General features: G+C 39.2%; 1 long non-coding RNA gene across 1 annotated transcript in view; it reads left to right on the plus strand.

The window, feature by feature from the left end:
• LOC129784976 (uncharacterized) overlaps positions 1 to 23,273 on the plus strand; it is a 37,856-nt gene extending 14,583 nt beyond the window's left edge. Inside the window, exon 3 of the long non-coding RNA XR_008748333.1 lies at positions 23,037 to 23,273. This is a non-coding gene — a long non-coding RNA (uncharacterized LOC129784976). The remainder of the gene's footprint in view (positions 1 to 23,036) is intronic.
• Positions 23,274 to 24,935: the final 1,662 nt, after the last annotated feature.

A 24,935-nucleotide genomic window follows, 5' to 3' on the forward strand; every position in this document is an offset into this window, starting at 1 on the left:
TCTAAAATGCCAACGTGTATCTGTTCTAACTTAGTAGCTGATTATCAATACAATCTTTATTCTTTTGGAGAAGAAAAGAATTTAGATCTAGGATGTACTGGCCTAAAATATAATACAATTTATTTTTTTTTAGCTGGCTGATACATTTTCATCATTTGCCTCTGTGTTTCTGTTTTCTTTGCCTATATGCCAAACCCATAATATTCTCATTGGAGGAACCGATTACTAGTATCAGATGTAGGGAAGGCTGTAGCAGCATTTCATTTCTTACACTTTATTTTCACACCCAAATAATGAATGAAGACCATTGACCCTGAAGCTGAAATGCTGCATACATGTTAGGCTTTCTATTGTTTAAATTTAGCAAAGGAAATGAACTTGCCTTAAAAAAACAATCTAACCAAACACGTTTAGAAACAGCTTTTGCAGAATTGGCTGATGTTTGCCATATGACACATGCAATGGACATTAGACATAATTTGGAAGCAAGCAAAGCAGTTAAGTGTATGCCAGCTGAAAAACTAAGAAAAACAAATTTTCAAGATCTGGTCATAATCTTATACAATAATCCTGTGGCAGCCTCATGGCGTAATAACATGCAATGCTTATATGAGTTAAGGACTGATGGGATGAGCCTTTGCTGGCAAAGTAAGAGCTAAAGACACTCAAAACAACTTCTTAGAGAACAGCTTTTCTTTATAGCTTTATGTAATATTTTTTTTTTCATAAACTCCTCTATAAGAAATTCAGTGGAAAGGAAACTCTTCTGTTAGGTGTGTTGAAGCAGAAAAGAGGAGCAATAGTCATGAACCCTGACAGTATGAGGTACTGTACAGTCACAGAAGAAAGAAGTGCTATTGCAGCACAGGGATTGTGTTTCAGGTACATGAGTCAAGAAATCAAAGCAATCTAAGGTTTTTCTGATACTCTTCACTATATTATGGGTACACATCGACTTTTCTTCTCCATATGACATTTGTTCTTTTATGTACTTATTACATATGTTAATGTGTCATGTGAATAAGTAAATATTGCCAGAAAAACAGGACTTTTGAAGTTGTGACACTTAGTGCTTCATCACTCGACATTCAACAGCTCTTTTTAATTTTTACAGTTGGGATGATGTGTAGCTGACTGTAGCGTTATACTGTGTTAGTAACACATCCAAACTAAAAAAAGAGACAACCCTAGAACTGTTTCTGGTTTACTTTCAGCTCAGAGAGGTTTCTGTCTAAAGGCTCAGGACTCAGTTCCCGTTTGAACAGATTTTTAAGCTTGGCTGGAGGTGGTGGGAAAGTTGCTTCATACCATTTTTCCTGTCCCCTGGTCATGGGTCTGTCTGAAACCACTGTTGTAAGAAGCCTGCGGGCTTCCTTCTGTCACAAGGAATGCCACAGCTCCCTGAGTACTGCTGAACTTCAAGACTCAAAGGCGGCACTGTCTAGTCTGCTGCATCCTTTGCTATACTCCTTTCTCCCCTTGCTGCCTGCTTCGCAGGGCTGAGCCAGCAAACACCAGGCAGAGTGACGGGCAAGATGTGGCAGGCAGACAGGTACTTCGCAGGTGATGGACAAGGCATAACATGGCCCCACATGCCTGCTTCTTCTTTAGTAATCCACAATGCACTGCACTTTATTTGACCAATCTCCTCCATTGTACAACATGAATTTTTTAATTTCAACCTTCAGTTTCAAGACTGGTAAATCTTTGGAAACATTGGCTATGCAGACTGGCCTTTTCCTAACCCACCCCTCCCAGGAACCTGTATCCATGTCTGGGAATGGGGATGGTGCAAATGCAGCAGTATCACTTGGAGAAATATTCCTTGGAGAAGAGGCTTTAGAAACTTGTTGAGAATTCCTATGAGCCTTTTCTCACCTCAGTATAAGCTTTATACAATTACCACAGACTTTAAAAATGGAAGACTATGACATCAGGTGGAAAGAGCCTAGGATCTATTTTCCAGCCATGTTTTAAAGTCAGTCAGCAAAAGCAAAACGTTTTCATTTCAGAATGCTGGTCTTTTCCACCTTCTTTTTGTTTAACTGTTTATAATGCTTACCTTAACTAAGACCCATCTCTCTATTCCCTACTTAAACAAGAAGAAAGCTTCCATTATACTTGGCAACATAAAGGAATGTTCAGCAATCAAAACTAAAGTGCATTTGTACAGTATATTTTGGTATCCAAATATATTCAAAAATACACTAATCTATACACATTTTGAGGTTCTCCATGCACATTCCTGTGGTCCTTTCAGTTTACTTTTTTCCCTTCATAATTTCCTCTCTGCTCATTCCTTTGAGTTCTCTTTGAATTCCTACCATTCTCTGAGAAAAGATCCATAGCCTCCTCAGTTTCAAAATTTTCTGGCTACTGCAGCCTCATTTATTTAAGTCCAATTAGCTCCCTGAGGCTTTAATTAATATTCTTGTGTTTTGGGATAGATGGTGAGCAGACTGAATCCCCACAAGCACTTGGCCTCCCACATCCAGTGTCAATTCTTCTCTTTGGGGATCCACTATGTCCTATACTCTTGAAGCGGGAAAGTTCTGGGAGATCCAGAACTTGCCTGCACTTCAGTTTTGGGCCTAAGCCAACCTGACCCCAGACCTGCATATAAAATATTTGGGCTTGTTCCCTAGATCCACTTCTGCTTACATGTCTCTTGACTCTTCATGTGACTTCTCAAGAGACCTGGACTTCCCAAGATACTTGGACAATTCCTAGACCTACAAGAAGGCATTATCTCCTCAGGATGTAAGGTGCTTATGTCAGGAGGGTAGGACCCCCTAAAGCTTGGGAGTCTCTCTGTCTTTGGGGCACATCTCCATAATCTGTTCCACTCAACATGGACTGTCCTTTCTATGTTTGCACCAGGACGGGCATAATGCAAACAACAGCAACAATATACTAAAGCAGGTTAGAGTTCATGGGTACAAGTTCACAATTAGGCTCGTTGTCATTGTTTTTCTCCATAAATAACAGCAGCAAGCACGTTGCTTTGTAGAAGGCTATGATATAATAAGTATAAATGGTACTATCTAAAAAATGGAAAAATCCTGTTCTGCAATATCCGGGGGCCATGGCTGCAAAGGGCCAACACAGCCATCAAGAAGGTCTAGAATTAAACCAGACAAGTTGCCAATGCATAAAACTGCCATCATTGTGTTCACTTCCCAGTTTGTTTCAATGACCATCCCATCTGTGAAACATATTTCTGTGGGACAGTTAAGGGTTGCAAGCATAAACCAGCCCATTCGAGTGAATGCCACAACCCAGGTGTCACTCTTGTTTGAGAAATGCCTGGGTGGCCCCACTGCCAAGGATATAACCGCAGATAATACAATCCAGAAATCCCTTTCCAAAGCAGTGAGTAATTGAAATTTATGTACTTGCATAACTCATTTATTGCCGGGAGAGCGACGAATCCAAGGTTGTCAGCTCCAGCCATAGGGGTTGTTCCCTGATCCAAGAGGCCTGTGACTTTATTGTTTGAATGGGAGAGCTGAGGCTGGTGATTGGCACTGATGTTTAGAGGCTGGGATGTATGGCTGAGGATGTGCTGGATGAGAGGTAAGAGCACAAACTGCTCTCCTTGGCAGGAAGAAAAACACCTCAGCGGGAGTCATTTACATCAGTAAGGGTTTGAATCTGAGGCCTCAGGCCAAATTGATAGGCTCTATTTTCTATAATGAAAAGTGTCTGATTTGCCCCGTTCCTAGCACTGTGGTAGCACTCACTGATTCTTTTTTATTTCAAACCCAAATGGAAAGGCTTTCAAGATCAGTTCTCGGTTTACACATCATTGTGGTTGAGATTTGGGAAAGAAGTTTGGGATATCCAGAAGAATGTCACACTGAAAAAATTCCTTACATCTGGAAGAACTGTTTTCCTTATTTCTTCTCTGTCATGGACTGAACTGAGCTCGTAACTTCCCTGTAGCTTATAAAGATACATATCTGGTAGCAAAATGGATTTTTCTGTGAAGAGTTTTTTCTGTGAAGGTTCTGCAAAGCTCCTAAATGACAGATGCTATAGAAATGCTAAGCATTACTGTGAATAACAAAATTATTTGCCACTAAGGTTTGTTTCAACAAACAGGTGTTCTCATGTCCAGCATCCAAGCAGGGACACAGTCTAAGCTTCTGGACTTTCGGGCTGTCTTCCTCTCTCTTTCAAAGTACCCATCCTTTCTTCCATTTTACTGTGTGTCATAATAGCTTTTTTCCTTCCTTCAGAGAGATGAGAGAGTTCTGTTTAGGAGAAGATGCTCGTGGATTGGATAAAGATATAACAAACCATCACCGACTAGCTTCCTTCAATGGTAAAATCTTCTGGGAATATCACTGCAGCTTCCTAAATATTGTTGATGAGCAGCCACAATGTTGCTAGTATCTCTTCATTTTTTAAAGCAAAATGAGACAGTACATGTGTTGTAGGGGAGAATGGGATGAGACTTTGGCTTTCACTTTTAGAGAAAAAGTAAAAGTTTTTTTTTTCTCTTGAATGGGAGAAAGTCACTGATTTCTGTTGCTTATGGTGGCAAACTTCTTATACATTGAAATGAATACCAAGAAGCTTTGCACTCTGAATTGTGACTGTTCTTAGCCCCAAAGGCTCTGTGTGCCCTACAGATGGTGGAGAAATTAAATTTCATGGCAACCTTTCCTAATCAAGGAAACTGAGGCATGGAAAGCTCTGTCATCCTGCTCTTGCTAGTAGGGGGACCATAAGCCCTACCCATTTCTCCTTACCTGACTTTGAGCCTTTTCTTCACAAACAACTCTCCTGTGTCTTGCCCTGGATCCTAAGTCAAGTGGATCTGTAGTCTGAGGACAGCAATAAACTCCATAACAGCATCTTCTTGCCTTCCTTACCTGGTGGTGAGAGACACTGGCTGAGCTGAATATATGACTTCCTATGTCCCTTTAACCACAGTCCTGACCTTCTTCATAAAAGTCTCTATGTTATGATAGTCCTGTCAGAATTTAGCGGTTGTGCTTATAATTAATTAAGAGGTACTAATTAGTCATTAGAAATCAAATCACAAAGGATAAGTTAAAAACCTTTCTGTGAACTTTGACATGCCCCTTTATTACCTCTAAACCCACATCAACAAAAAGAGACATTAATAAAATCATTATATATTTGAAGAGTAACACCTTGCCCATGTAAAGTTTATGGCTACAAATAAATATGTGTCAGGGAACACCATCAAGTCCATTAGGCCAAAGATTTCACTGATGCTATTCATTTAGAAGGGATGGAACTTGTATGTTGCTGTGATGGACAGCAGCATAAAATATTTAAGAGGGATAAAAGGCCCTTTCTCCTTTTTCACCCCAGCCTTCTAAGCCATACAAATTTCTAGGTAAGTATAAATAAAAATAAAACTTGCTGCCATGATTTACTCATTCATAAATCTTTTTTTTTTTTTTCTTTTAATCACTAGAAATCTATTCCAGTGCATGTAAAGTCTTAATGAGACCTAGCAACATTATGAGTGCTGGGAGCAATCACCCTTCAGCCTCATGCCTGCAAACGCTCTTGAGGCATGCATATATCTCATTATGGCCGAATGCCTTGTCATGTGTTATTCCTTACTTAGTGACAATTTGTCACTGTCACCCTTGACATGTCACTCTGCTGTGGAAGGATTTGACTTCAACGCAAAATGTGACAATCAGATGAGAGAATTTTGTAATCTGAACTGAAATATGGGGCTGAGAGAGACTAATTTCATTCAAACACAATCCTAATATAACATAAATGGGAAGAAATGTTTGCATTTAAGGATTTTTGTTGAGGTTCTCTTCCTTTGTCTTTTCCCAGCCCCCACTCCCCCACTTCAATTATTCTTTAGGATAATGCTTTTATTTTTGAAGGATGGAGCCTTACGTTTTAATACCATGCATTTTCAATTAAGTGCACTAAGTTCCACGGATATAACTATTACTTAAACTGTAAGTAATGGTTACTTGTAAAAATTAGGGAAACATATTGTGCTTTAGATAAATTACATTCAGATTACTTCTTATTATAAATGGGGTAGAAAATGGATTTTTAGCTCTGGCTGGCCAAAGAGCCAACATTTGTATCTACTTCATTTGTTTAAATATATTTCAAGCCAGATTGAAATCCATATTGCCTGACATTAATTGAGTACTGAAGCATCAGTGTACTCAAGTTTCATAAACCACTGATGAGTGAGTTTCTACAGGCTTGATTTAAAAATATACCATCCCTTTTATATGAAAATTATATTCCGTTTATAGTGTAATTCTTAAAGCCCAGCATTAAATGGTATAAATCTTAATAAAATGAATGTAAATATGACATTTGTACTGTTGAGCTGACATCTTGTTTGCTAAGAAAATTATATTTCTTTACTTGGCATTTATTAAAATATTCTTCTGTATGATATTCTAGGCAAATATGTTTTTTTCTGTTGCAAAGCAGAATGGGGATAAGAGCGGGGTGGGCTATGAGATGGACTGTTCCTGAAGGTCACTTGTAGGGTTCTGCTTAGACACCTCATTCTGGGCAGGATATTCCGCTCCTGGGCATCTTTTGACAATCAGTCCTATCAGGTTGCCCAGTAATTTATTGACTTTGTGGCGCTGACAAATAGTCAATCATTTCACTGGTAACCTATAGGAAGACAGGTTTGAGCTCATGTTTCTAGAGGTGAACGTCTAGGGCATTTTAACTCATTTTTCACACTTGTAATTCTTGGAGAAGCAGACATAATTTGAACTAGATTCTGGATTGCACAAAGAAGGTGCAAGGCTTTGATTTTTCCTTCAAGTTTCATCAAATTTTCCTGCATAAAATGAATGAATGAATAAGTTACTAACTAACTAACTAAAGACGCCCTCATCAAGCAGCTTTTGCTGGCTGAAGCAAGTGTCCTATGGCCTTCATCAAGCTGTGCTCTCTCTGAGGTAGAGAATAACTGCTTTTAAGTGAACGCATTATGAAGTACCATCTGCAATGTGCCGTCCTCCTGGATATTTTTAACAGGACTAACATAGCTGTCAGGATGTCATGCAATGAATGTCGGATAATTTGTACACTTGATTTATTATTTTTTTTAAAGCTCTTTCATGCTATTATAATGATAAAGGCAGCTTTCTGCTTTAAGTGCATTTTCTGATTTCTCAATATACTTATTGGAGTTTCTTTATTTAAAATCTTTAACAATACAAATTTTGTTTAATAATACTAACATTGTGAAGGAAGGCAGTACATACTGAATAATCAAGGCTTCTGTAAGGAGTGCAGTAAGGGCGGATTTTTCATGTAAGTTCTATCATTTGTCTCCTTCATTCATTGCCTTCATTGGGGTCTTCAGAACCAGGAGCAACTTGTCATTTATTAACACCAGAGAACTTGGTAAATCTTGGGTTCAGATTCCAGGCAGACCCCTGTTTTCTCTGGGACTTAATGTAAATTATTTGAGCACTCTCTGTTTCAATTCCCCGTCTGCAAGGCATGGGTAACCTTAGCTACCTCACAGAGAAGTTAATGGAAATGCACTGAACTGGCTGCAGGCATTTAGATAACAGGTGGGTGAACATGCAAAGCACCAGGTGAGGTTGCAAACCATGACAAACAACTTTTGCCTGTTTCATCCCCTGTTCTTTTTATGCTGAGCTGTGCACTCAGGTCCTCTCCCATGGACTAGCTTGGCAATTATTGAATACTTTGCAGGGCTAAGTCATCTCTTTAAGCCAATTTAAAACTTTTTTCCCCCAGTGATTTTTTTTCTGTTGATTCAACAAGTTGGCTTAGTGGGACCTCCTTCTTTTGGTAATTGTGAGCTATAACTTCATCAATTTTTTCTCTGGAATTAACTTTGAGTAATTTCAATTTTCTGTGTTCCAAGGCATTTTTCCAGGACCATTTGAACCAATGTACCAGTTCATCACTGTCAAGGAGTGGAGCTTAACTCTCCCATACTGTAACTCATAGCCAGTCCCAGCTCTGCACCCCTGTTGTTTACCTTGTGCTGGGTCTGGCTCCTGTTATGTGCTTCAGCTAGTCAATTTAACTCATTTATCTACAGAAACTAGACCAGAAAAGAACAACAACAAAGTAGATATTTAGGGCTACAAAGATGATTAGGGTAGTAGAGCATCTCCCTTACCAGGAAAGGCTGAGACAACTGGGCCTTTTTAGCCTGGAGAAGACTGAGAGGAGATCTTATCAATGTCTACAAATATCAGTGTCAAGAGGGAGGGACTAGGCTCTTTTCAGTGGTGCCCAGTGACAAGACAGGGGGCAGTGGGCACAAACTGAAACATAGGAAGTTCCATCTGAGTATGAAGAAAACCTTCTCTACTTTGAGCGTGCAGAGCACTGGAGCAGGCTGCCCATGGAGGTTGTGGATTCTTCTTCTCTGGAGACATTCAAAACCCACCTGGACACAATTCTGTGCAACCTGCTCTAGGTGAACCTGCTTTAGTGGTGGGTTGGACTAGATGATCTCCAGAGGTCACTTCCAACCCTGACCATTCTGTCATTTCTCTGCTGAGTTATAATTGACTTATACTGATACCAGATACACTGACCCAAGAGAAGGAAGAAACTGACCTTATTTCAATCAAAGCCAGCTGTTAGTCATAGTTTTGTGCACTGTCAGAGGCTAGACTAACAGTTTACCGTGACTGATACTTGGAGATCCCTTCCCCTGTCTATATGCCTCTGCTGTTCACCTCATTTGGTTAAATGGGAAGGAGATCCAGTAAGTAAAACATCAGAAAAATAAAAACTTTTCAGCAAAAAGAGGCAGATATCTCCTGGTCAAGTTGATGAATTGGATCAGCAAGCTGTAAATAGATGAGTTGTAGCAGAAAGAATGGGCAAAAGAGGAAAAGAAAAAGGGCAGTGGAGGTAAGTGGGGTGAGAACAGAGCAGAAATACACTCCCCCAGTTTCCTGATGTCCCCTGGGGAGACCACACAAGTGGATCCCATGTGCTTTCCCCTCTTTTCTTAACTCATCAATATTAGTAATGTTCCTTCCCCCCACTTTTTTTTTTTTTTTTTTTTTTTTTTTTTTTGAGTGGGACTGAAAGAACAGTTTAGGAGCCAGATCAAAGCATTATTGAGATCCTGGAAATATCCTAGGAAATATCTCTCATAATCTTTATCTGGAATCCCCTTCTCATTAAGAGGCACTGTGTAGCCATCAGTGATGGGTAACTTGTAACTTCCCATTCTCCATGGTCAGCCTAGGTCTTCCCTTCTCTAAAAAAAGTTAAACCTCTGTGCTCAGCTGGACCTTATTTATGGGAAAGAACCTCACATGAGCCCTGTCATTTGTTAAAGCTTTGAGGTGATGAATCACAGCTCTAAAACCATTGGCTGGAAGGAATTATTTAGGAAAGTGAATTTCAGAGTTGATCTATTCATAGAAACATACAAGATCACAGCTCAGAACTAATGTAATTTTTTGCTCCTTTTCACCTCCCTTAGGTGATCCTAAGGGAAGTGCTTCCCTTAGCATACATCTTCAAACTTTACTAATAAAAGCTAAGTTTATATTTTTAAGGAAATCAAAGATGAGAATCATGTTCTTCTAGCAGCTAGCAGGTGTTTCTGGCACTGGGCTCACACTGGAGATCTATGGCTCTGAACTGGGATCTCTGGAGACTTAGTACAGTGCCCTGGCTACTAGCTCTGTCTCTCCCTTGACAGAGTACTTTGGAGGATTTTTTTTTCTTTTGCTAAAAACCTTCTCTCTGAAAACAAATTGTGTCCCCACAGGATAATTTTCAGGTTTTTTTGTTTGTTTGACTTGAATTTACTATAATGTTCACAGTCTTTAAAATTTTGCTTTGATTTTTGAAAGCTCATAGAAAGCTTTTTCAGCAGTGGGTGGAAAGAGAAAGCCCAGGTGCTGATGAATGATGGGGTTGTGGGTGAAGCATGGACACCCTGTTGTTTGCTTTCATGTCTTGTTTTTCTTTGTGGTTGTGTGTTGGGTTTTTTTCCCCCTCCCATAACTTTGCGAACAATGCTCTGTACTGCATTTTGCAGGGAACCAGATCTCTTGTCCCACTGATACATTTTTCCAATCAAAATTGGACAGCCTGGAGAATCAGCCAGTAAGAAATGCATGCTAGGAGCCTAAAACACAGAAATTCAGGTAAGCAACAAGGGAAAGCTTTTAATTTCCTCTACTAGACATATGAAAATACGTATCTGGTGCTGAGCCATGTTTTTTGGTCCAGTGCAGATCTTAAGTATTTTCTCTTTACTTGTGGCTGTGTCACCAGCCCTTTTTAAAACCGAAGTCGGAGCAAATGTATTAAGAATGTCAGGAAATCTTTTTTGATCATGTAAAAATAACAGCTGGCATAATTTTTCTTACTTGAAACCTCATTTTACCTTGACTAGTTGACTTTGTAGTATAGTTGTGTATTTTTGTGGTTAAACAACTGGTCTTCTTTTTTAAGATGCTTGTCACAGATGTTTCAGAAAGGTGGTGGAATTCACTTTCCTGATCATGAAAATCTGTCAGCACCATCCTTCCACACTCTGCTGAGATTAGTGAATTTATCACCATCTTTTTTTGTGTCCAGCCTCCTGATCTCACAGCAAGAGCTGTGGCACATTATTCCTGCAGCATCCTAAACTTCACAGGTTCTCATTATACTTACTCTTTAAACTTACAGATACTGTGAACTCTGAGATACAATCAAGGTTAATTTCAGTATCCTAATGCCTTGAAACTGATACATATGGGTATAGAAATCTGTTAGCGTGGTCACAACAGAGCATGAAGTCAACTATTAGTGTCACATGCAAGCTGGTCTTCGCATATGGACAGAATTGCATTAGGGCACAATTAAATGATATCAGTTTAGACCAGGGACTTTCCTAAGCAGATAGCCTTTAGAGCTATTGTGGTTTTTAAACATCAGGTTAATTGAGAACTGCTGTATATTTAATAGGGGGGCCTTTGGGATATGACTACAAGGACTCTTTGTTGTTCAGCAGTACATTAGGCAGAAACTGCAATTCTGAAATGGTCATATAAATCCCAGGAGGCACAGTCATTAACGGGACACTAAGCTCCAATTAAGGGCACGGCCCAAAAGACCAAGGTGAAAAACATGGTCCTTAAGCAGTTTTCCCAGAGGATATCTCTGATCTAGCTGCCTGATTTCAGCCGCAGAAACATAATTGTAAATAACAAAACATTTACTCTGAAAAGAAACATACTCCTTGGTCTGGAATATAAATAGGAAAACACACCAAAACCAAAGGGTCTTTCAAATTAAATTTGCTGACTCCCCCAAAACAAGACTAGAAAGACAAGATACTGCATATCATAGCTGCAAGTCCTGATTCCTTTCACCTTTTCAAGAGGAAGGACTCGATTTCTTAACACTTGCAGTCCAGCCCTCTAAACTTCATCTTACGTCTGTTTAATGTTAAATTGAGCACTTCCACAAGTTCACATTCAGAAGTTACAAAGACCTGTGACCCTGTTTAAGTTTGGTTTCAGGTTCTATTTTTGTTCCTCTGCGTTCCTTGAGACAAACCCACCCAGTTTAGTCAGTGTGCTAGTTACTTTCTAAATGAGTTACTGGGTCTTATGGCCTGCTTCTGGTCAAGTACTGCAATTCTGCATCAGACAGACCCAAATTTTCTGGGATGCCATAGATATACATTTTCCAAGAACACTGGGTCCTGAGAGTCCAGCTGAGAATCCAGCATGACTGGTGCTTTTTTGAAACTTTAACCTTGATAGCTCAAAGAGCCTTTGCGGTTAAATCGATAAGTAAAACATTTATGGCTGTGTATGAATACCTTCCACTGTCTTCATCTTAATAATAACAATAATGCAACCTTTTCCCTATGCACAGAGATAACCTAGCTGTTTTCCAGCTACACAGACCATATGAGTGGGATGTTAGTTAATGTGATACTATGGAATTCAGTTTAGTGAAGTACCAGAAAAAAGGAAATTAATTTCAATCATTGACAAACTTGTCAATTTGGATGTATTGATTTTTTGGTACCTCTGCAGCATGGCAAAGTTCATACATTGCAAAATACATCATTACTATTGGCTCAGTGTGCTGGATGTAAGTGGACTGGTTTTTTTTGGTGGTATTTTTTCCCAAAAAATTGACGTTCTTTAAGTGTATGAAAATGAAAAATTATGTAAGTGGCTTTTATTTCTATTTTTAATACATCTATCAATTTCCCATCTTTAATGGTGATTCTCAGTCAGGGAGTTATTTCCCAATGCTTAAAAGCCATCTGGTCTCAGAGCAACCTGAAGATCACAGCTTCTTGGGTTGGCAAAACTTAGAAGAAAAGCAGGTGAAGCTGACCATTAGCAGACATTAGTCTTGAGCCTGCTGGCAGGAGCTAGTATTCTTTAAAGGTGCTTGGGCCCCCTGAAATGGGTGTGATTGCTAGCCTCTGGGATCAGGCATGCTGCTAGAACACTGAGTGTGGATTCCTCACCAGTTGTTTTTTTCAGGGTTATGGTGTCCAGCTGAAAAACAAAGCCAAGCCCTCTCATAAAGAGCACAGATCAATCACAGAATGCTCTCTGTCTACAGTGTTTTAGAAGTCAGTGTCCAACACTGTATTTTGCTTTTGTCAGACTTCTGTGATGGAAAATCAAAAAGCAATTGTTGTTTTGCTGAGTCCAGCTCTAGCAAAAGTAAATTGGAGGTGTTTTGATTAAGTTTTTGATTTTGGTTTGTCTCTTCAGAGCATATAGAACAGCAGAAAACCTACATTTGGCTTCTGCCTGTATATTTCTCACTTTTTAAATGCAATACTCTCGTATTCCCACCTGAGGTCATTAGCCACAAGGTAGGTTAAGAAAAAAAAAAGTTTGAAGGATGGATATAGCTGCATACAAACCCCAGCAATCTGCACTCATGTTTATGCTGATGCTTCTGAAATTCATCGTGTTACTCTGTTAAATCTCAGGACTACAGAATGTAGTGCTTGTCTAAATTTTCAAATAGAATTTTTATACTGAGGAGTTCCTGTAATAGAGGGAAGGAAAGCATGTATTTCTGATGAAATGCAATTGTTTTGCATTTCAGCATACAAAACAGGTCGTAATATCTGAGTTTTGGGTTTGGTGGTGTTTATTTTTTTCCTTCCGAGTGTCCCTAAATATTGTTTCAAAGTCAGTAATATACGTATGACCTTCTGAGACAGCAGTAATATGAGGGGGAGGAAGGGGAAATAATTAAAAAACCCAAATCCTAAAAACCTGAGGCTGAAAAGGTTTTTGCCGCTATTAAATGTATAATAATGGAACCAATATTCCCTATAGGAGAATGCATTTAGTTATTGATAAGAACTATTTGGTGAATTTTAGTCCTTTGGGCAATTGCAATCCTTTTACATACAGCACAATGATTCAAAAAAATCAAAATACACATTTCTTCAGTATTCAATTTCAGAGCATTCTCTTTTGTTGAAAACTTAAATTTGCCTACATTTGTCATAGAGATATTGCAGTTTTTCAATTGAAAACTTAGAAGTTTTAGTCAAGAATATCAGCAAAGAAGTAAACTTTGACAGAATCCCTAAATTGCAATTGACTTATCTCAGTTTAAATTACTGAGACCAGTTCTAGCAGTAATAAGTCGTAAGCATGACAGCGGTGCTTCCTTTTATTCCCCAGAAAATTTACTGACTTCAGGGCTGGAGTTTCAAAGCTTCTCTATGTGAATAGCCAACATTCAGTCCACCAGCTGGGGCTGATGGAGTTGAATAGTTAGTTGCTCATTAGAGTCCTGTCCTAACAATTTATTAATGTTGAAGGAGACAAAATTTAAGCATATGAATTAGGGGAAGCTTGTACTTTATCACCAGCAAATATAAAGGGAAAAAGTGAGGTAGAAATAGGCAGTGACTTGTTCCTTCTTCTTGCATATGCTGAAGGTAAGGTATTATCCACTTTCAGTCCTGGGCTTACAGTGTTTTTCCAAGATAATGTGCAATGCTATATTTTATTCTTAATAAGGGAGAATATTTGCTGTCTCATTCTTGAGTAGGGGTGTTCAGATTTAGCTGTGACAGGACTAGAGGCAGCAGTTTCTTTAGTTGCTACAGCTAAATTTGACAAGGATCATGAATCACAGCCCTGAGGTGATGTAATTTTCCAAAAGGGAAGGACTGCTGGGGGTGATGGTTTCTTTGCCGTGGTGTGAATTGCTGTTTTTGTGTGTTAATACAATTAGGTGCCTACAATTAGTCAGTCCAAGGACATAATCTATCTGCTGACCCAGATAGCAGATTGAGCTCCAGGTCATCAGATGTTACTTCATTACAAAGCTCTAATTATCTCCCTCAGTTTTCCCTTCAGGACAGTAAGGGTAGGGATACCTCTCAGGAAAGTTGTGAGGATTAATTAATGTTTTGTAAGGAGCCTTGAAGACAAAATACTGGGCGAGTATATGGGCTTGAGCTGCTGGTGTCTTCTAGTGTCTGACTTCCACTGAAGCAACAGATGAACACGTGTATGTCTCTGGGGCTCTTAGCATTAGTATTAGTCACCAGTTAAGGATGGGGGGAAAAAAAAAAGAGAAATGATTCCGTCTGCTCCTGTGGAACTCTTATGTCAGACCTTCAGGTATGATGTAGCTTTCTGGAGTGGCAAAAAGACTAATGTTTTGTTCCTTTTCTACACGAACAGTGGAGGGATGGAGAGAAGGACAGCCAGTTGAGTTCTCGTGTGATTGCTGATGTAAGACCAGGGCGGAGTTTGGTCTGTAAGATTTACACACCACTCTTAATATCTGCCCAGAAGTTTCATTAGCTAGTCCTGGAGCCTTGTGCTGTGGTGGATACAAGCCTGAGAAGGCACCCTGGCAAGCTTTTCAGCTGAATTCCTCACTACTGTATTAGGAACTCTTACAGAGCCAGGGTGACGTTTGCTGGCAGGATCAGGGCCAAGACAGTTTCAAAAACCCAAGAAACAAGAGTGTGCAGAAAGGTACAATCAGCTATTCATGACTGAAATGTGTATGTGTGAAACTGTACTCAGTAACTAAGGCATATCGAAGGTGAATGCCAGCTACTGCATTTGGCCTTCCAGCTATTAAACATCTCCACAAAACAGTCAGCAGAGCAATGTTATCTAGACCACTTTGACACAATTGCATTGTACAATTAACAGGCAATGAAGGACTTCCTAAAAGCACATGTTCGACAACCTGCTTTGTCATGGGGTTTTGTGCTGTTGCAGGGATTAAAAAAAATTAATTTAACTTTGTGCTAGTGCATATTATATTTGGACAAGGGACTAGATGAAATGATTACAATAATAGCCTTAGAAAAGATCACATTTCCCTACTGTGCCAATGTATTTGACTGCATACGGCAACCCTTTTAGGCCACTGTTCACAGTGAATTGTAACAACTTCCTGCAAAGATCTAAGTTCTGCATCTTTTGAATGGCAAATTATTAGAACTAGGTCAGGTCTAAGAAGAAATAACCATCTTTAGTAACCAGAAATAACACTAAAAGTGGTAGTTCACATTAATAAAGCTCTGCAAGCAAAATGCAAATTCACCTGATCCTAAATGCCATGCCTCAACAAAGAAGAAATGTATCCTATATGATTGCTAAATGCTACAGGTAAACTGCCACCTGGCCTAAGGGAATCTCTTGGGGATTATCTGTGAGGGTTATCATTAGTTCTGTACTTTGAAATCAACTGAGCAATGGAAAGTACAAAATCTGAACAAAAAACATTAAGTAATATTTAGATATCAATTTTCCTGAAAAGCATTTTGCAGAGGTGGGTAAGGATTATCATTATGAGACTCATAACAACTGAGGCAGCAAGTAATATACAAATGTAGCTGTATTTTGCTAAAAAGCAGATGCTTGTTTGACTAAAGTGTGTCTATAGCTCTCCAATGTGTTTTGCAATCTTGATACTAACGTTTACTGCATTTTAGGTCAGAACTGATTCATAGGGCAGGAGCTTTACGTAACGTGGATGTCAGACCATGGAGGCAAGTCGCCTACAGTCATCTTGTACTTATTACCTGCTTTATCACCCCCTTTGGACCAGCAAATCTTTTCATTAACTTTCTTTTCATTTGAACTCCCTGTAAGTGTGTGTCTTTGTTGTGGCTTTTGTGGTATTTTAATTCTGCTGTACAATGTTTGTAAGTGCTTTGATTTGTTAAAACGGGATGAGTTTTTCAAAGGAACCCAAGAAAAATCATAACTTTGGTTGTAGTTTTGAAGGATTAGGTGCCTATCTCCTTTAGACTACTTTGAAAATCTTAGCCGACATAAGAACTAGATTCAGATGATCAGTATGTTGCCTTTCAACTCAGATAACTGTGACAGGCCACCTATCATAGACTGACTTTTAGTTAGAATAATGTTTGCTGGAACTATTGCTCACTATTAACTATCCATGTAGTTTATGGAAAGCTCACAGCAGCTTCCTTCAGAAAGTTAAGATAAAACACAGGATAAATGCATTGGGTGCTTTGGGGAGTGATCATCATGTCATATTCTAAGACTGATCAAGCTAACCACTTTTATAAGGCTGCCCATTTCTCTAAGCTCAGAGTATGCTCAGAGTATTTCTCAAAAGCATATATAAAGCTTGTTTTTAGGGAAGTTTTTTGTTATGTTGGTTTTTTTTTGAAAGAAATCAATTTACACTAAGTATCAACTGAAACTAGCAGAATGGTTAGAAAATACTAGTATATTTGTATAGCATTTCCAGTCAAGCAGAACATTGAGATTGTACTTAGGTACAGTAAATACACACACATTCACAGGCACACACACCAGAAAAGATTTTTGTTTCAAAATAATCTTCATTACACAAGTATTATCATAATTGTCATTTCAATTGACTGATTTTAGTCTTTAAAAGAGGGTATAATAGCATTCACTGTCTGAGACTGAATTACTGTCATTATGTTAAAGGTACACTTTATCACTTAGCTTTTCTCCATTATAAATGCTCATAGACGTACACTGCTTTCTGCTGCTACAAAACCTTCAAAACATAATATGACAAAGTTTTGTATCCAGACACTTTGTTACTAAAACTTCAGAACAAAGGAGTACCAAAGGTAATCTGCCATTGCTAATACAACCACGTTACCCAAAGATAGAGAGGATATTTTAGCAAGTTTCTGAATTCCTGCAGAAAAATGCAAACTGTTCGCTGAGATAAAAAGGTATTTTGTGTATCTTTTGCCAGGAGGGAAGATGCAGAGTTGCTTTTCTGCTCAGAGCAAACTTATTAAGATATGAGCAGATCAAGCAAATATCAGCCCAAATGAGAGAAATAGCCATGCCTTACTATCCCAGAGTTGTCAAACTTTTGCCGGTGATGTTTAGATGAAAATCCAGACGTTGCCATCATATTAATCTGCCAGTGTATAAATGACATTTATCACTTCTGCGATCGCTTTTGATCTGGTATCTTAAGACTCTTCATATGTAGAAGTTCTCAACACATTGCCCTGTCATCTTGATACATATGGGACATCTTTTACTTCTGCAGGCACATAAGAACCAAGTCTGAATATGTCACTACAGCACAACACTTGGGCAGAGCTCTGTTGAAGTAAATGTCACTATGCCTGGAGTAAGAGGCTATAGAGAGGCATAAAGGTATAAACATCAAATCTAGAGAGATCAAGGACAAGAATTTGCCTGAGGAGCAAACCTTTTTCTTTAGGGGAAGAAGGGAGTCTCAATTGTGAGATTTGGGGGGCAATTTTTAAAAAAAATCTGTTTTTCAGAGGCTGTGGTCAGCAAAAGAAGTGCTAATTATAAAGTGTTACTTGAACAATTAAGTCCCCCAAAATACTTTTAAAAGCTTGTGCTAAATGCCAGAACACTAAAGAGCCTTGTGAGTTTCCTTGTAAGTTGCAGGACTTCAACAGTTCCTGTGACCTCTCCTGGACTATACATCTTTCAAAGGTGCATCAGAGGGCCTCCGGTTTTGGTGCTCTGCTTGCCATTACTGAGGCACCTGAGCTTTGGGAAATAAATATCTGTCTTGAAAATCAGAGTATTGAGGGAGATTTGAAACTTGTCGCCCTAGTCGCTTCTGAACATTTCTGCCTACATTTTCCTACCCCTTTATGGGAATTTTTTCCTGTTTTAATGTTTTCTTCCTCCTTCACAGTGATTATTAACAGATTTTTCTAAAATACCCAAAGCAGCATACTTGGGTCAGAAAACAGAAGCTAGTGTGTTTTTGTCTGCCAGCTTCCTCCCTTACTTACCATATAATATTTCCCGTATGTATCCCTAGGTTATGCACAGGTCTGGTTCCATCATTGCTTTGTGGGGCACTAAGTAGGTTCTAGCCTAGAAACAGATTTACAGTACAAAGGTTTAAGAGAGATAGATATTCCCTTACTTCATTTTTTTTTTTTAATGAAAGGACCTTTATAGAAAGAATTCATGGGCATTTAGAAATATCTATGTCATAAGAAGAATTTGTGGCATTATATGAAGTGTTTCTCTAGTTGTTTTTTATTTTGTTCAATAATGGGAATATAAAAATATCAGCAAAAAATTAATAGCCTATCTGTGTTGAAGACACAGAAGTAATACTGGAGTGGACTGAGGCCTTAGGTGAATAGGTAGGTATTTTTATTTAAATTCTATGACTGGAAAAAAAAATGTTTTCCTTGCTTTGTCAAGGTTTTTTTATTGTATGCCACATTTAGCTCAGCTAACCTTGTGGCTAACTGAAGTTTTCATGATTAAGAGTTTGAATGCAGTCAAAGAAATGTTCAGGTGTTGGCACAGACTATGCTACTTGAACCTGGAAAATTAGGATGGAAACCTTGCAAGAGGTTTTTCACAGTAAGAGGTGATGCTGCCAGCCCTTTGTAGACATTTAACACAACATTTTTCACAACCTTTTCAGTTTTTGTGGTTTGTGAGTTTTGTGGTGGTGGTGTTGGTGGGTTTTTTTTTTTGGGGGGGGCGGGAGTGGTGGTGGTGTGGTGTGTGTGTGCACCGTTCCAGGAAATTACAGTTATAGTATAGGTGGGTAAGGGCAAACCTCAGCTTAGATAAGACTTCTGAGACTACAGAAAGATACTTGAATCAAATGTAGTTACAGAAATTGCAGAGGGAATTTTCCTTTTATCTAAATCTGATCCTCTACCAAACTACCAATTTTTTGACAATAAATGAAGCTTTCTTTCTAGAGGAAGAAGTAGTCATTCTTGATTCTGTTTTTCAAAAGTTCTACTTCTGTAATACTGACACTTCTGACCCTTAGATTTTCTGTATTTAGCCAGGGAAAATTCACTTATTCTTCAATGACTAATGAGTGGGGACTTTTGCTCTAAATGTAGATCTCAGTCTAGTAGGAAAAGTATGGGAATGCAAAAGCACATCTGGTAATTGAAAAGATGAAAAAGGTAATAATAAAGTGCTCGTTTTGAGGCAACAATGATGAAGGTAATGGATGATAGCCAAGCAGGCCATATGCACTTGGCTAACAGAATTAATCATGGGCTATGCAATGCAAAACAAGAAAGACAAGTACAATAAAACATTTAAAGACAAGAATGGATTTTAATTTTAGGAGCAGTATAAAAACAATATGATAATAATGATAGCCAAGTTACTTGTGTGATTGTACAATCCAAACAGGACACAAATTAAAGCTATAAATAATATTTAATCTGCAATACCAATATATGTTAAAAAGTAATAATGACTAAAAATTATTAGAATTAATCAAATGAGGAGTGCTGTGCCTAGTACGTTCAGAAGGGCTAAGGCAATCCTGAAACTGTCAGATATGAAGTCAGGGTTGAAAATGCAAATGGAAATATTAAAAGTTTCTAACGTGCTTTAACAAAGACATCTGAAAATGCAAGCTAGTACTTAGATTTCGATTAATAAAGGAAGACTTATTATTAGAACCTTGTGATTAGCTGTGTAAAATTCTTTTAAAGCAATTTTGTAAATGTCCCATCTTGAAGCCATTTTGCAGCATCATCTGTCACTAAGCCTCCAGCTATGGCACCTAAGGGATCATGTTTTCTGTCGCTTGCTGTTACATTTTTCTGTTACATATCTATATACTTGTATTTTAAATCATCCAAACAATTTGTGTATAACAAGCCCTCACCCAAGTACAGGCACTGTCTGCCCAGGAATTTCAGGGCAATCCTGAAGGCTTTCTGCTGGGCCAGAAGGGTGGCTGAGCACCCTTTCCTCCCCTTGAATCACAGTAGTCTTTGGCCTTTACTGAGCAGAAACAATAGTCATATTGATACGAATAAAAAAGTACAACAGAATAGCTAGTACTCTCAGTTGGTAACACTAAAATGAGAGACTGCTGTATGGCTTTTTGAAATGCATGGCAAGGTTTCTTACATCTGTAATACAAGGTGCAAAAAACCCCTTATGATCACAAATAAGTGACTATTAATTTGAACAATATCATTTATGATTATGGCTGTGTTCTAAGCAGTCAGATGCATTTAAAAAGGAGAATGAGCACCTAAATGCAGGAACAAAGAAAGCACAAGAAACTTGAAAGTTGGGAGTAATTACTGATTTGAATAAAAATTTAAACAAAAAAGTAATAACCACAAACAATGAAAGGGGAGGTTGACAGTCAAGTTACATCAATGTGTTTGCATGACAGGGTAACGCCATTTCAGATGTAAAAAGAAGGACGGAACACAAATGCTTCTAGAAATATTGTTTCTGTCTCTACAAATGGAATAATACTGTACTTAATACAATGGTGGAACTTGACAGTACAAAAGGTATTTCTTAGTGCTTTTTATTTGTTTCCAGTGCTTTGTCTAATCATATTGTACATGCATATCTGTAAGACCTAAAATTTTAAACAACCCAAGTTTTGCAAACACAAAGAATCATGCTAAACACAAGTGAGTTTGTTCTTGTAACCTCAAGAGTCTTAATCTGAAGATTTATATTTTTTATTTTTTAAGGTCAGGTTTATGTTTAAGGTATGCATGTGCATGTTTATGCAAGCTTATGCTTACTCAACTGGTCAAATTGTTTTTGCATCCCTGACTATTGCCTTTGCTTGCTGTGGACTCTGGATTACAGTGAGGGCAAAGATGATCAGCTGGAGACAGCTCATAGTTGAACTTGGGCAGAAAGCCAACCATGTTGTCAGCAGATGTTTTGCGGTATGTGGGTCACTAGGAATAATCTAAGTCTTTTTTTCTTTTTTTTTTTCTTTTTTTTTCCCTTTTCAGCACTGTAAAGACCCTCAAGCTGACAGCTAGAAGCACAGCTCTTCTACCCCAAAACTATTTGTTATTTAAATACAGTAAATTGTTAGTCTCCTTGGGGATTTCTGTAGCAAGCTGAACAACTGTTGTGTCAGAAAGGTACACATGGTGTGTGTGCTGCTCTGCCATGGTAGCACACTGACCTGGATTGAAAACATTTAAGTTTCTTTGAGAGAGGCTTGGAGTTGCATCAACGCAAGTGGTAACATGTTCATACGGACTTGAAATCTTTGCTTAACTTCTAATGATCTCAGTCTCTCCTACTGGAAAGTAATCAATGTGATTTGTCAGCCAGGTCCCATTGCAACAGTTTGCAAACGTGACACAAGCATTTTGAGAAGCCCTCTTCTATCTTCCGTGCCCACCTTCCCTTATACACCCATTCCTGTCAGGAACATGCATACATACATTTGTATATATTCATATGAATACATACACATACATATGTGGATCTTTTTCAGGATTGCCTAGATGTGTTAATTATGGAGAAGAGAAGGGGAGGTCTCTTTGCAACTGGTGTCCCAGGCCTTTGCAGAGGATATGTTTATATCCTTATTCCGGTTTACTAAGACCAAAGTTTGATTGTGAAAAATCTAAACCATGCAATCTTTGGCCACAGATGATAATTATTTCCATCTTGCATGCTTGGATCTCTTTCCCTTTTTTGTACTGATGTCTGTCTGGGACAGAGTCAGCCTGAAGCTTGAGCGTCTAATAAAGGGCTGAAAAATTGTTGTGACAGTGATTTTGAGTGAATTACTGGAGCCTTTCCTCATGTTATTTTCGGTTGCGCAAAATTTGGCTAAAAGTACTAAACAATTGCAGATGCAAAGTAATATTAGGCCTAGGCGGAGTGTGAACTAGCATTTATTGTGTTCCTTGTAGTAGTAGCTGCTGGCCAACCCATTCTCCACACCTCAGCTCCATTCCCCTGCAGCTGCTGGATGAACTGTGCTGTAAGGGAGATTTTCACGTTGTCATAAGTACTCTGCTATGTGCAAATTGTTTTTCTTTCCTGAAGCTGTTTCCTAACTTCTTGGACAGGTAAATTGGCTCTCCCAACACACACAGCAGTTTTTGTGGGGTTTTTCCCAACTCTTCACTAAGATAAAAATCTAATTTCAAACCTCATCTTTTTCTTCTGTTATAAATGATTAAATGCAGGCACATGAAGGAGGCGGAGGAAAGACTCAGTGATTTGTACTGAAGTGTACTTGTAAAACAAGAAACTTGTTTTGAAGGAAATTGTGTTTCTTGAAGGCTTTTTCACAAGCTCATTCCATAAAAGATCATCCCTCCTGAGCTTTCATCAGCGTAAAACTGCAAAAACTGAACAAAGACTGACACTGTGGCCATTAGCTGAGAAACAGGTTTAAGTGTCAACAAGTGCATGATCCTGCACGTCCCACTGACTGAAATAGAGGGAGGTGGCAGCTGATTTGGTAGCACCACACCGTCGGGTTGTGGGATCTGGGGAGCTGCCCCAGCCAGCGCCTGACAGCCTGGGTTGGTAACAGTCATTAAGAGGGCTGTGACACCAGTGCGTGTAACTGGTGAACACTTTGTATGAAACTTGCCTTGGCAATAGCAGGACTGGAAAATTAAACTCTCCCATCCTTAGGGAAAAAGGAAAGTTTATATCGGTAAGAACTGTAGCAGCCATCCTGCTTGCTGAGCAGCATGGAGGTAGGCAACCACGTCAGACACAATTACTGCGCCTTTTATAATAACCTCCTTTTTTTTCCAGACAACTGACGAAGTGAATTGTCAGCCTGCTAAGCCAGATGTAACATGCTGAGACCTAGGCAATGCTTTGCTTTCTGGGTCACCTCGGGCTCTGCACCAGGGAGAAGCTGCTGGAGAAGGCTCTGCAGCACTCTGTGATGATAAGCCCATCGCCCCTCTGCAGGGAGAGGTTGGGGGAGGAGACAGAAGGGATACGTGGGGGAAATGCACTTATCTTGGCCACAGTAACATGAAGGGTGAGAGGAGGAGGGAAGATCTTGTAAGTACCTTTCTGTATTCTCCATTAGCTTCCTTCTTCTCACTCTGAAGTACTGTTCATCCCCAGCAAGCTGCTTCTCCCGCTGATTAAAAAAATAAAGCCCAGTGGTCAGGAGGAGCTTCCTTTCTGTCAGTTATGAGGCAGTTGTTACCCCATCCTTCCCCTTTCTGAGTGTAATGCAGGCTGTGAGAGAGAAATTTCAAGTGTTACAGTACTGTAGCCATTCTATATGTGCAGAGAAATTGGAGAATTAAGAGCAAGGGTGACTGAGTGGTAGACCCTTGTATAAAAATGACAGATGCCCTGGTTTAAAAGGTGACAATTTGCCTATGCAGTGAAGTTGTTCTGCCAAGGCATCATGAAATTTGGGGACTTGAATGCAAAGAAGGAAGCATTTGAAAACGCAGTCTGCCTTGAGCTTCTGAAGTAGCCTCCGAGCTCCAGAACTGATGTTTTGTAATTTTGCCTTATCATCTGCTTGGGTTTATCATGGTGGTAATAGAGATAATGACAGAGAGTCAGTCATTTCCACTTAGATGCCAGTTTTTAAGTAATAATAAGCTCACAGCGGGTTTGATTTGGTCTGTGCTGAGAGTACCTGGGGTTATTTTCCCTTTGCTTTCTCATGGTAAATTATCTCAGCCCACCAGGGCCAAGCTGATTTTGTAGCTGTAAAAACAGAGAAGACGAACATGCAGCACCACGCCATGCTGTACACTTAACTGCTTTCTCCTTTGTTGTTTCCTTTATGTTATTTAGGAAGAGAAAATTCTCTGAGCCACCCATTATGGTTCGAATCCAGGTCATAAAAAAAAATGTAAACTAATAGTGGACTGTCTCCCCTAACCCTCTCACCCCATGCATCTCTCCTCTGTATTGCAATCCCTAATGGGAACATTTAAAACCAGTGCTTATGATAATGCCCTTGTTCCCATGGACACCACAGCGCTGCAGAACCAAGATTAATGGAGGACCATTGAGTCTGGTCCTAAAAGATTGTCCCTCTTGTGTATTATGGTCTGTCATGCTGCATCCATTAGCAGAGGAGCGGAGGGTCCTCATCGTGTTGGTATCACTGGGACCAAATCGAGCTACTGCAAGATGGCATTTCCATAGCACATCAACAGATCATTTCACCACTGCTTAAGGCATCGTAAATTGGACTTATAGCTCAGCTGCTGGCATAAATAAGTCCCTTTGATAGTTAGTGGAAGACGTTATGACACTCCAGGGTACAGGAGGGGACATTGGCACTGTCATTTTTTTTCTCCAGCCCTGGCACCCTGGTGCCTCTGATCTTTCTGAAGATTCAGGGCACGCGCTCTTCATTACGGTTTGGGCACCAGGGACTTGTTTTTTTTGCAAGATTAATGAGCGCCACGGAAATTCTCCAGCGCATCTCGATAATTAAGTCTTTGTTTATCAAAAAACAAGTTATATTAGGAGCAGAAAATTCGCAGTAATTATTCATAATTCTAACAATTCAAGTATAGCTACCTCATTTGCCTGGGTAATTCTGCTTTTTAATTTCTTGCATACATTTGCATATTAATTTTGCCCGTCGGCTGCAGCAGGCTTTGACAGTTTGTTACTATGTGATGGTTTTCACAGGGGTGCGACTCAGTTGGGTGGCATTTCGAC

This window comes from Falco peregrinus, chromosome 1 (assembly GCF_023634155.1).
Source record: "Falco peregrinus isolate bFalPer1 chromosome 1, bFalPer1.pri, whole genome shotgun sequence".
NCBI lineage: Eukaryota > Metazoa > Chordata > Aves > Falconiformes > Falconidae > Falco > Falco peregrinus.